Source organism: Tympanuchus pallidicinctus, unplaced genomic scaffold (genome assembly GCF_026119805.1).
Source record: "Tympanuchus pallidicinctus isolate F22 unplaced genomic scaffold, pur_lepc_1.0 scaffold3, whole genome shotgun sequence".
NCBI lineage: Eukaryota > Metazoa > Chordata > Aves > Galliformes > Phasianidae > Tympanuchus > Tympanuchus pallidicinctus.
In genome coordinates, this window is record NW_026294747.1 from 42140221 (window position 1) to 42153338 (window position 13118).

Genomic DNA, 13118 nt, shown 5'->3' on the forward strand with positions numbered 1-13118 from the left:
ACACCTGTTTATATCTAGGTATGAAGTGTCAGCCAGTAAAGGGTTTTTCTGCATTCTTAAAGGGACAAACTGTTTTTTTTGTAGATTAAAGATAGATTCACAATTATTCCTTTCCCAGCACACCCACCAGGTTCTCAGTGATCACCTTCAAGCTGGCAGATGCAGGCATGTACAGGCTATACTCATAGGGAACTTTTATTAAAAAAAGTATTATGTTAATCTTCCCTTTAATCAAGATTTTGTTATCTCAGATGTCATGCATAGTTGTCATCATTCTAGACACCAGACTGATTACTGATGATTGTGGATGTGAGTGGGCAGAGTGGGACTAAACAGGCTAGAATAAAACAGAATGAACTTTACAAACCAGACTTATTTGGCAACTGTACATTTGTGCTTTTAATATTTGTTAGGAACACAGTTCAGCCTTCCACTAAATGTTGGCAGTTTGGTATGCAGAATGTCATAACATCTTTAGTCACGACTCAGCTGCTTTAGTCATGCATCAAGTTTAGATTCATGACTTCTGTTGTTCATTTTGTTCTCCTTCGACAATAATGTAAAGAAGGGATATAGCCCCAGTGGTATCCTTCTTCTCTTACTGCCTTTACAGTTCCCTTTGTCAGGAAAGCTCCTCTCTTTTTTAAATTAAAATGAAAGGTTTACATGCCCAGAAATTGTTGTTATTCATCAGGTGTTCAGTGCCCCTGAAAGAGTTATTCATCAGGTGTTCAGTGCCCCTGAAAGAAAATACTTTATGAAATCCAGATTTGTTTTAACCCAGGGTATCAGGGAGCTCATTACAATTTTTTCATGTATCAATTATCTTCTATATGTTTTTGCATCTTAGGATATCATCAGCATGATTCCAGTGCTGTCTATGAGCACAAACAAGAAAACCTGGCAATGGAAGCCAGACAAACATTCCACAAGGGCAAATATGCCACCACTGCATGATTTTAAATAGCAGACACAAACTGTAAATTTTCATTTAAAAAATCATTAATGATAATGATTTGAGGCATCACACAGCCTTCAGACTTACATAAAGCAGGAAAACATTCACCAAGTAATGTAAGAACAATATTTAATGAGAGGACCTCAAGTTGTGCCAAGGGAGGTTCAGGTTGGACATTAGGAAAAATGTCTTCTCTGAGAGAGTGGTCAGATGCTGGAATGGGCTGCCCAGGGAGGTGGTGGAGTCACCATTTCCTGGAGATATTCAAGACATGTTTAGATTTGGCAATGAGGGACATGAGTTAGTGAGGAAATATTGGTGGTAGGTGGAAGGTTTGATTGGATGATCTTTGAGATCTTTTCTAACCTTGGTGATTCTATGATTTTAAGAGGTACCTTGATTTATGAATAAAATATCAATGCAAAGTAAGGTCTGCAGGCATGATACAAAATCAGCTGTTTTCAGAAAAGATACTTTTCAAACTCAAACCATTCAGCAAACATCAAAAAAGTCTCTCTCGTACACTCATGTTCTTTCTCTCTCTCTCATTTTCAGATTAAATCCAGCAGTGTGGTGTGTTTATAACAGCAGTGTAGTTTTGGGGAGGAATTTTGCTGCCTCTCTCACCATCTGTTTCAGCCTTTTTTTTTTTTTTTAAATAGAAACCTAAAATAGAGGCAATTGTGACAGATACATGAAATGGTCTCTTCATAACAGGTACCAGCTCCCAGCACTGAGTATGGCCTACCTCAACCAGAAGCTTTCTGTCAGTGTCACATTATGTTGAGTAGAGCAGAGAATCCTTTCAGTGGATGCTTATAGTGCCACTCCAAAACCAAAGCTTCCTGGAGAAAAGAGTGAACTGAAAAAGACTGCAAAATGAGGTGATGGATAAAACAAATTGCTCTCTAAGAAGATCTGCAATGCATTCTAAGAACAGAGATGGGGAAGCAGTCGAGGAATTGTTAATCATGGACCCTCTTGGTTCATATAGGCCCTGAGGTAACCCCACATACACCATCCCTGGGAGCTGTACTCGGCTCCAGCAGCAGCTGCAGTGCAGCTTGGAGGCGAGCTCTGAGTAGATATGGTTGCAAGCCCTTTTTATCAGGTCAGACAGACTGCAAGCAGCTTTATTCAAGGCAATTAAATGAGGCATGACCAAGTCCCAAGAAGTGCATGATGAGAAATGTGAGGTTGAATGAAACACTCAGCATTAATTTGAGCGATGGATACAACACTTGTAGTTGAAGCACAGGCACTGTATGCCAAGGCAGTGTGGTTACAGCTTACAGCACTTGATGCTGAGTTCACCGAGTACTGAACTCAAGTTATTTTTATTCTACATCAGTTTCATTCTACACTGGCATTACAGGTTTTTGGAGCTGCCATTCCCTGAATCACCTAAATTGAATGTTATAATACCACATCTTTTAATTTAGTACAGTTTGTTTGTGCTGAAGAAAACAAAATGATTGTGTGGAGGAAGCTACCAATATAGCATGGGATTTTTCTTACATTCATGCCAATTTAAACAGACGTATCAGCCCGGTCCTACCTATTAACATTTTAGGTGAAGGAAGATGTCATTTGATGATACACAGAGAATGCATAATTGTAAAGCTGGCCAGTAAAAGAATTTAATCATTGCAGAACATGCTGAAAATAAACTGCTAATAAATACATTTGGAAGTGTATTAACTCATTTATATGATCCTGAAGGAACTATGATTTGAAATGATGAGACACCTTTGACATTTTTGTTTGTTTGTTTGTTTTGATTTACCTAGCATACTTCTCCAATCAAATGGCATTAAGGATGATTTCAGCATATAAGCTCCCAGCCAATTAAATGATGCTTAAATCATGAATTTAATCACACATTTATTAAAGTTCTGTCTGTGGTGCCCCAGTACTGCAAACTGGGAAGACAAAATCATGTGGCTCCTGCTGGAAAACTTTGAATGTGACCACTGGGAGTAGAAAGAGGCATGGGAATTGATTCTGTAGTTAAATCTACCCATTTGTTAAAAGCACAGAAACAAAGATAATTTGCAAATAACTTTGTGGAGATGGCTATTCCACTTGCAGAATTTTCTGTAAGAAAGTCAGCATTTATCATCAGGCATTTCACTACACCTATAGGAGTTGCTGTCTGACACAGTAAGGACAGATGAATGCATGATATAGGTAAGCATATTTTTATGTTCTGGATAGCTGAAAAAAGTTGCTGCAGTATCTAATTCCTCAAGACATTAAGAACATATGCTTACATTTAAAATTTGCAATCATGCAAAAAAAAAAATCTCTGTTCAGCAATGTATTGATCAAAAAGTACTTCTGAAAGACTTTCTTTTACATATTTGCGTTCCCACTGACAGCACCACATGTATTTTCCAACAATAAATCAGTCTTCATCTTATTAAAAAAGCAAATACACTTTGTCAATACAAAATAGCCTTGGTCAGCTGGTGTTTCTAAATATTGCTGACATTTTAGAACACAGTTCCACTCACGAGGATAAATTAAAAATATCTTACAAGCACATTACAGACCTAAGTAGCAAGTTACAAATTAGAGGAAGGTATTTAGAAAGTATTGTAAACAATAATAAGGAATGTATTAGATTTCAAAAGTTATCTCGACATGTAATCTGTGGTGTTCAGGTATGATTTAGTGGAGGGTTGCTAGGGTAATATGGTTAGGTCATGGTTGGACTTGATGATCTTTAAGGTCTTTTCCAACCTGAGTGATTCTGTGAACATGAGTAAAATCTTTTTCTTCTCTGATAGATATAGATATCTCAGAATGTTGCTCCCTTTTCTTCATTTCTTTCCAATTGTTACAGAGTTAAATCCTTCAAACAAAGGCAGCAGGACTCATACAACAACATTACTCACAAGAATACTGTTCATTCACATTTTGTGTATTTATTTTTTAATGTGTGGATGGGGAACCTCTGAGGTTTCAGCATCACTGCAGAAAGATAGGACATATATATATATCTAAATTTGTTGACCATATATCCAAATTCTCTGCAGGTTTGCCCCTGCAGGAATACTTGCATGCATTCAAAATGAAAGCAAACCTTTCAAATTAAGATTTCCCAGTGCTTGTGTCATGGTATCACTGTCACGGAAACCAGGCTGAACTGTGACAGCTTGCCAAGCAGAACAGCAATGGTTTAAGCATCAATACCACAGACTGCTGAAATAGTGTTTTGACAAGGTTTGACCAGGGATGTCTCCACAAGACATGAAAGGTGACATCTAGAAGAAGTGTCAGATGCCTTAATTGAAAAGCAAAACACAGAGAAGACTCGGTGTAAAAACAGCACAAAGAAAAATGGTGGTTCAAATAAGTTCAGCACCAGAGGATATTTGCAATCACTTTTGTGCTACAAAATACATGGCTCAGGTTTGCCCTGACTTGAAATCTCGCTTCGCTTGTTTTCCTGCCATTGCTGCAAATTCTATTGCTAATGCTGCAGATTGTGTTGATCTGAAGAAAACAGATAGCATACTGGAATAAGTGGTCATAGCAAAAGAACGCTGCCACATGGAAGCAGACATTATAAAAAGGGTTTAAAGATGCATTTTCTTTTTTTCCCTTCCCATACAAAAGCAGAAGAAGAATTAGCACTGCTTGTTTTTAGAAATGGCCATAGTTTGCAAATATGAGTTCTTGGTTCATAGATTGGGAAAATTTAGGAACAATCTATGCGTCACTGTAGTGTTTATTATCAAACTATTTCATCCATTTGACACCTGACACTCTATTAAAGGACTGCAGAAAAATGGGTTAGTAAGGGGCTAACAATGGTCAGACTGTTGCTGCTGAAAAATAGATGGAGAATGCAGTTCAAGAATCTGTCAAGGAGCTAGCTATCACCATAGAACACTGCTTGTTTCTGATCTGACAGCTTTTACCAAACAAAATTCTTTCAAGAAACAAATTAAATCAAAAAGGAGTCTTCAAGTACATACTTGTTAATTTTGCCTAACTCTAGGACTGTTTTTATCAACAAAAAAGAATAACAACAAAAAAACCTATTGGTTTAGGATTACAGCTGAAACAGTCTTTTAAAATGTCTCCACTATGCACGAAGATCAGTGATTAATACAGTGGAGAAACTTCATTTTTCATCTGCTGCTTCTGGCTTGGAGAAAAGAAAAATCAGGCAAGAAACATCATAACTTTCCCTTACATCAGTGTTCCATTAAAGTTGCTGTTGCCTGCCAGCCAATATTCAGGACTACCACACCAACATTTATCTTTATGCTTTCTACATTTCTGACAGAGTTTCAGTCCACTTTTTATTCATATTTTTAGTTTTAGTCAGATGCTCCTTCTCCACTACAGCTCTGAGTTGAAAACTGCTGACCACACATGTGAGCAACATCAGATGAGAGCATGTTAAATAAACACGCATCTAATCACATGCAAATAAATTGTAAGATGTGTACATTTTAAGACATATAAGGGCACAAATACGCAGTCAACCCAGTAAGTACTGCATTTTGGAGAGTGGAAACTACATCATACTATATTTCCAGTGTACAGTGAGCAAGAATTTTCATTTTCTGTTTCCAATGCAGATGAAGAAGTCAGCTCTGAAAGGATTTACCATTGAATTTTTTGGCACAAAACTTGTGATTTGGAAAAAGGCAGCATGTTCTCACCATATATTTATCCAGTAAAAAGTCAGTATCTAAAGATGTTAAAAAAATGGCACTTAATTTTGAATGTTATCGACTTATGGCAAATATTTTAAAAACAGTGAATTCTCACTCTCTCCTGTACATTGGAAATATAAGATTTTCCACTCTCCAAAGTGTAGTATTTACTGGTTTGCTGCATATTTGTTGATATTGACTTAATGCATCTGAAGTAGTTTGCCAGATCAAAAACTATCAGGGCTCATTAAATAGATTATGATCTTCCAGACTTGTTTGAAAAATCTTGGTTGCTACATTTATGCTCAGTTCATGACCATGATAACAGAGAGCCAGCATGTAATGGTGGGTGGAGAAAGAAGAAAAGAAACCTCTTCCTTTACCCAGTGAAACAGTTGCATTGGACAGCCTAACCTTCCCTGTAACTGCATGCCATATTTCTTAGGAAAGGAAACAACAGACCCTGCTCTCAGAAATAAAAGCAACTTGAGACCTAAGCAAGTAAATTCTATAAGGTATTTGATTACATTTGATGATAGCTTTTGGCTGTCTCCTTCTCTGATTCCTGTTTAGACAAAAAAATAATAATAAAAAAAAAATCTGTTGTTTCCTTCAGACTCTTCTAAATCAACCTTGTGTGAGCACACCAGTGGTCGAGAGCTGAGCTGGGATTAAACTTTCTTCTCCATTCTGCACTGACATTCCTTTTTTCACTGCAGGGGTGAAAAACATAATTTTTTCTGAGTTGTTGACTATTTAACACCATTACATAAAAACTGGTAAGGAAAGGACCTTCTGCAAGGAGCATTATGATATCACCTTCAGTTCTTTGTTGGGGAAAACAAATAAAAAAGTACAAACAACATAAAAGAACAAACTTTTCCAAAAAGTGAGAAAGAATCAGCATCCTACCTGTAGAAATATTCATTTCAAAAGCAAGCAAAATGAACTTCCTAGGAAGAAAAAAAAAGAGAAAAAAATATATATATTTACCCATTGAAACAACACAAATTTAAGAGTCAGTTTTCAAGAACCGTCATGCAACATTCACCACTTAAGATAGAAACTCTTTTACCCCGTCTCCTCAAATATGAATTTAATACAATATTTTTGATACAGCTAAAAAGCCTTGCATGGGGTAGAGTTTTAGCAAGGCCATAGCAGGAGTGCCTGTACAGTGCAATTCCTGTTGGCTGAGTTAAACAAGTGTAACCTGTATGTTTATGTATAAGTCTTACATCACACCAAAGCTAGCTGTGCCTCACTTGCAAATTTATGAAAATATTTAATAACACATAATAAGCAATTTGTGGCTTTGCAGGTACACCACAAACACGTGCTCATAGCAGGACTTTTCAAATGAATCTTTAGAATGCAGTTCAGCTGGACTCGACCTAAGGGCAGCATATTCTGACAGTCACTCATGTTGATTTATGTTTTCCAAAGTCATTTTAAGTTAAATTTTATATGACTGTTGTTTAACTACTATGGCCCACTTCCTGGGAATTTATTACCCACTTAGATGAACTGACAAATTAGTATCTCCACAAAATAATTAATTTCCCCAACATTCCCTGTTTCTTCACCATTATCAAAAGAAGAATACGTGTTTCATCACCATAATCACCATTAAGGAAAGCCTTGGGAAGTGTTTTTGGGTGCGTTTTTTAACCATGATCTTTCAAGCACTTTTTTTCATCAGAATTTGGTAAAAATCATTATTAATTGTCATGGTCAGCTATGCTGTCATTTGATGAAACTAGGAGGAAGTGATACCAGCGACTGATTTTGGACATTTTTACACACATATTAATTTGTGTATAAGTATCATAAGTTTTCTCCACTTTAATTGTAACATAGATACAAACTATTCTGCCATGTATCTATTCCTGTTAGGTAGCCCAATCCCTATTTGGGTCTGAAAAATATAATGAAAAAAAGAATGAGCAGGTGTAGGCTACTTCCATCAAGGCAATATTTTTCTGCCCACTTCTCCAGGGGCTCCTCAGATCTGGTTTGTAAGACATATTTTGAGAGCATGGGCCTAGGAATCACATCCATACTGAAGCCCTCTTTGGCAATCATGTGCTACACACAAGTCTGCTTGAGGAAAATCAAGGGCAAGTCTACTACATTTTTCACCAGACAGCACCAGCCATTTCCCAATACCCTGAAGAAAATTAAGACCCATGGTAAAGACCAAAGAAAATCACAGCTATATTATGCCACAGGATATCATAAAGAGATAGATCTCTAATTAAGTTGTTTCATTTTAAGCCATGATGTATCCCAAATTCCCCATGCACCAAGAGATTGAAAGTACACACATGGCTCTCAGGTCAGCTCTGTGTGAATGAAATGACTTTAGACAGTAACTTCCATCAGGCATTTTTTTTTCCTCATCAATCAGATTCACTTCCAACGGGAGCACAACTTAAATGCTTTTTCTTCTTTAAACAATTATTATCCTTCCATCATGTTGACTCCTTCTTGTCCCTGAAATATAATTGTGGCAACTCATTCTAACTTGGCTACTTAGGCTACACAAGCCAAGGTTTGCTTCAACTATCAGATTTCCCACATCATCCTATACATACTTCTCTGCATGTATTCTAATTTAAATCCATTTTTGACAGCAACATGCAATACTTCAAATCAAAGTTTATTGAATAGTAAAGACAGGTCAACATTAGCTAAAAATTCCTTTTCAAAGAAGAACCAAAAAAACATTTTTTAATGACTGTCCCATCAATCCATCTACCCAAATTTATATTCTGGACCTATTCTTTAGATGCCATGTCCACGGTTAATGCAAATAATTGTTCTTCTTGGTGTACTAAGTGCAAGATCTGGCACTTTGCATTGTTGGTTTCCAGCTGGAAATCCATCTAATTCTGTCTACACAGGAATCTGTTCTTTCTTTCATGCCCAGATTCTGCCTCCCCCATTCTTCCCCCCATTTTGTTTCATTTTTTAACTAAACAGCATTACTCTAGACATATCATATTAATACCAAAACCTCTTATTCTTGGCCTACTTCTGTATTTTTTTTAATAAATCTTTTCCTAATTCTGAGAGCTCTTAAATAAGAATTCTGTCAATTTGGCTCTGGAATGCCAAAGGCTGTTGGGATATTGTCTTTCACTCTGGGGAAACGGACTTCTGGGCTTCGTGGTAAAAAGTGATGGTAACTGGGCTTCAGTAAGTTAAGTACATTGGGGGACCATCTTGCCTAGAATGTTATCTTCTCCTCAAGAAACATTACAGGGAAGCCTAGCATGGCGTAACCCTTTCTCTCCCTTAGTGTAACCACTGCAGTGGCTAGACACTTGCTTTTACTCTGCCTTCAATGCAAATTCTCCTGTGCTTTGGTTTCAGGGTACTGGCAGTTTGTATGCGCTTTTATGAAACAATATTTGATGCTCCATAGTTAAGACTGAAGATGGATAAACTTCATCTTCACTTTTGCTCTATTAATTCACCATACCACAGATGAATGAGACTGAACCTTTCGCTAAAAGATTCTCAGGTGAATGCAAGAAATGACAATGTAAATTAAACTTGATTCCATAGAAGTGAGCTATGGGATTCCAATGGGTTCGTAGCTTCCTGCTTCTTGCTTGCTTTATTAACCTCTTAAGGTTTGAGTGCAATGTGGAAGACCTGTTGTCTGCCTCATTTCCCACCACTCCCCATATGAAGGAACCTTGACAGTGGGAAATGAAATTAAAAGCAGAGACAAGTACTGCAAGACTTTGCAGTCTAATAAAAGATAGAAATGCCTCATTTTTCACATTCTCCAAGGTAATGTCAAGGGTTGGGAAACATCAAAGAGATGTTGTGCATCTTAGTACATTTTTATTTTAATTACCAAATCCTAGTTAGAAAATTTTTAGATTATAGAGGAAAAAAATATCCTTGCATTGGAATGACTCAACATCAAAACATGAAGAATAAAGAGTAATTTCAGGAGACTTCAGATCTATTATGAACAAGCTTTTATAAAAAGATTTGAATTGGCTATCTTTGCTTTTCCAGCACTGTGACATAAATCTATGCTCTTACAATCTATGAACTTTTTGTTTCCCAGTACAAACTCAGATCGGTATCATGGCTACAAATGTCCAGCTGAAACTATAGAACTATAGGTCCATAAATTACTTTGGACAGGTTATCTAACAAAATGGGAGACATTGGAGATATGTAGCTGACTTCAAGTATTGAAGGTTTTGTTTTGTTTCCTTAACTGGCTTAAAGTAAAAACAACTCCACACTACATTTCCTTGTTTGTAATCATCATATGCAAGTAGAATTTATATGCTTTTTCTGCTCTTGGTTCAGTACACATATTTCCTCCATAATGGTTCTCCCTGCCAATAAACCAAGAGTTTATTACATTTCAACAGTTCCCCAGAGAGGGTGTTAGTGCTTTTTCTTTCTAATTTTTTTTCTTATAATAAATCTGTACCTATTTCTAATAACTTTCAGAACAGCCAAAATCTATCTCCACTGAAGTCACATGAGTTCTCACAAATTGCAACATTTGCTCTCCCAGGAATAGTCTGAAAAAAAAAGTCTATTCAAAATAATCGCTGTGAATTTCTGTATTTTGCTGGGGAGAGATAAAAGGAGAGAAATGAAAGAAAAAATACAGAGAAAAAAAAAAAGAAAAAAAGAAAAAGAAAGAAAGGAAGGAAGGAAGGGAGAAAAAGAAAAAAAAAAGAAAAGAAGGAAGGAAGAGAAAGAAAGAAATAAAGATATAAAGAAAGAAAGAAAGAAAGGAAAGAAAGAGAGAGAGATTTTCTATTGGAGAAAAAAACTTGCTTAATAAAGGTGGAGATAAACTGTACGTAGCAATCCCAACATTAACAGTTTTCCTTAAAGTATTTTGAAATGCATGAAATTTGATGTGACTTTTCATATCCAAATATTCATCTTGTTTCCAATAGCTCATTTAGTATGTTGGGAGTTTCTGCAATTCAGCAATCAGCTCTTAAAATATTACCTCAGTTATAGTATTACCTCAGTTTTCCAAATGTGATCAAGCATGAACATGCCAGTATTTACTGTTTCAGAGACAGCACACTTTTTCTCTGCCTACTGCTGGAGCTCAGTTCCTCATGATTTATAATTTCTAATATGCGGATCACTGCAGAATGTGATTATGAAATCACCATCCATTCCAGAAAATGCACGTTTAACCAAGAGCACCAACACCCTCTTTTCAAGTCTTTTGTTCTGTAAGATCTTCTCAGATGTAACCTTTACAACCAGACAAGCATACACTCCAGCAGCCTTATCAGTTATGTCTGTCCCCACCCATTTCCTGCAGCACTAACCCACACGCAAGGGCCCATCCTGTGCAGCCAACTCAAAGGCCTATCTGATTTCCCATAGCCACGTGCCCTTCTCACTCCACACCACACATCCAAAAACAAAACAAAACCCTACCAAAAGAACTCCTGAATGTTTATGTTTTGAGTAAACAAACAGTGGGGGAGTGGTGGGGGGGAACAGCAAGGAAAGAAGGAGAACAAAGAGTTAATCTTGTCTTTATGCTCTCCTCCTCTGCACCAGCAGGCAGCCCTGCGCAATTCTGCAGAGGAGGAAAGGAGGGCAGTCAGTCCTGTTAAAGATTAATAGTATGTCTTCAAAGGTTTTCTCCTGCGTGCCCCAGAGGAAGTGCCAGTGCCATGTGCTTGCAGCCAGGATGGGCGGTGTGTGGGCTGTGGAGGAAGCATGTCTAGGTCTTGACCTCAGCTTATGCAAGTGCAGCAAGCCTCCATTTGCATGTGTGAGCAACCTAGCGGTGCAGGAAAGGTGTGCTTGTGCCTACCACAAACTTCCCTTCGTGAGCAAGGGCCTGACTACACATCCCGGCTTTGGAGAGCACATGGAGAAGCTGTCTGATGCAAAGCTTCACCACAGCCAGCAAAGGGCCACTGAGCCAGCCTGGCTGGGTACAAGGCCTCGGGCAGTGGTCTTAATCAGGACATTTAGCTTTAAGTGTCTCTAAAGATAATTGATGTCCAATTATAAGAGGTTGAAATTTCAAGTGCATTTTATGTTTTTTATATAACTGGTTTCAGATGAGCTCACAAGCAGAGAGAGCTTCCATAGGCAAGACAATTTCCACAGAGTAGCACGTATATCTCCTTTAATCATTTGCTTCATTTCCTGAGAAACAAAGTTGTATCTAACCTTGATAGAGTTTTGAAACATAAATACATATATGTGTATTAAAATAGATCAAAGAGATCATAGAAGTAAGGGAGCATGGCTTCATAGCAGACTTGTGCAAGATGCATGCAAACAAGCTTAGACCTGCCTGAGTTTGTCTATGCACATAATCTGCAGACGTGTAGCACTGCACTTTCTTCATTCTGCAGCTCGCTCTTTGTAGCACGTGTAGCAAAAACAAGGAAAAAATATAGCTGCACGTTCTGTGTGGACAGCTTTGCAAGCCAAGCAGAGTGCAGATTTTCAGGGTCAAAATTGTTCTTAGTACCAACCAGTTTGTATACATATATACATAGTCTTCTTGCTCTGTAGCAGTCCTCTCACCCTCATTTGCTAAGTCTGGTCCTATTTACCTGTACAATCTGTTATGAAGCTGCCAGAGGGACAACTGCCTATACTGAAACTGCTTCTTCCACATGGGCATGGAAAGGTTCACCATCTCTGTTACCTTCCAAAGTTCGAGGTCCTGCTACTTGTGGCATCAGAGAAAATCTTTCCCTGTTAAAACTAGCAAGGAGCTAATTTGCTTTTAATAGTTTTGCTGTTGTGTTTTACACTGCTGCCTTGAACCATCTGGATGATAAGTAGTAATATAAATGATTGCTTCAATTGTTAACACTGGTCACCTTTGATAAAAAGCAGCAAAGAGGAGAAAAGCACAGTCAAATTGCTTCACTAATAGTAATAATAGTAATAATCAGCCAGAAGGTCTCTGGGGAAAGGGAGAACTTGGGGCTGTATTTTCTGGTAGACTGAACAGAGAGTAGAAGATGCAGCAGCAAGCAAAAGGAGGAGAGTTTGATTTATGTTCCTCTCCTACTTCTGTATCTCATGGTACTCATGTAAAATATGATCACACTCAACAGGGAATTTAGTCAAGCATAAAGCGAAGATGGACCATTGGTCTGACTCAGCACAACAGTATTTGTACTTGGTATGGAGAACTAAAGCAGATTTCTAAAATGCTCTGAGATCCCCAAACAGGCCAGTAGCTTCCCAGTGGTACTCTGCAGTGTTTATTTATTTGAACAGATTTCAGAAGCCTGCATACTGCTGCTAACTTCTTATCAAGCTTATTTCAAGCGTTTGAATTGATCACAATGCTCAGGCAAGGAACTGAATAGGTAAGCAACCTTCTGCCCATGGAGATGGCCTGGTTTTGCACAGGACTTCCTCTTTTTGTCTTTGCTAGCAAACTCCATGCCGAGCTGCAAGCAGGAGAGCTAGTGCAGCAGAGAGAACAG

General features: G+C 37.8%; 1 long non-coding RNA gene across 2 annotated transcripts in view; it reads right to left on the reverse strand.

Moving 5' to 3' along the window:
* The window catches only part of LOC128085839 (uncharacterized), a 29492-nt gene that overhangs the window by 3228 nt on the left and 13146 nt on the right, over positions 1 to 13118 (reverse strand). For both annotated transcript variants that reach the window (XR_008209127.1, XR_008209126.1), the window contains exons 2-3: positions 6547 to 6587; positions 1707 to 1830 (exon numbers count right to left, since the gene is read on the reverse strand). This is a non-coding gene — a long non-coding RNA (uncharacterized LOC128085839). The remainder of the gene's footprint in view (positions 1 to 1706; positions 1831 to 6546; positions 6588 to 13118) is intronic.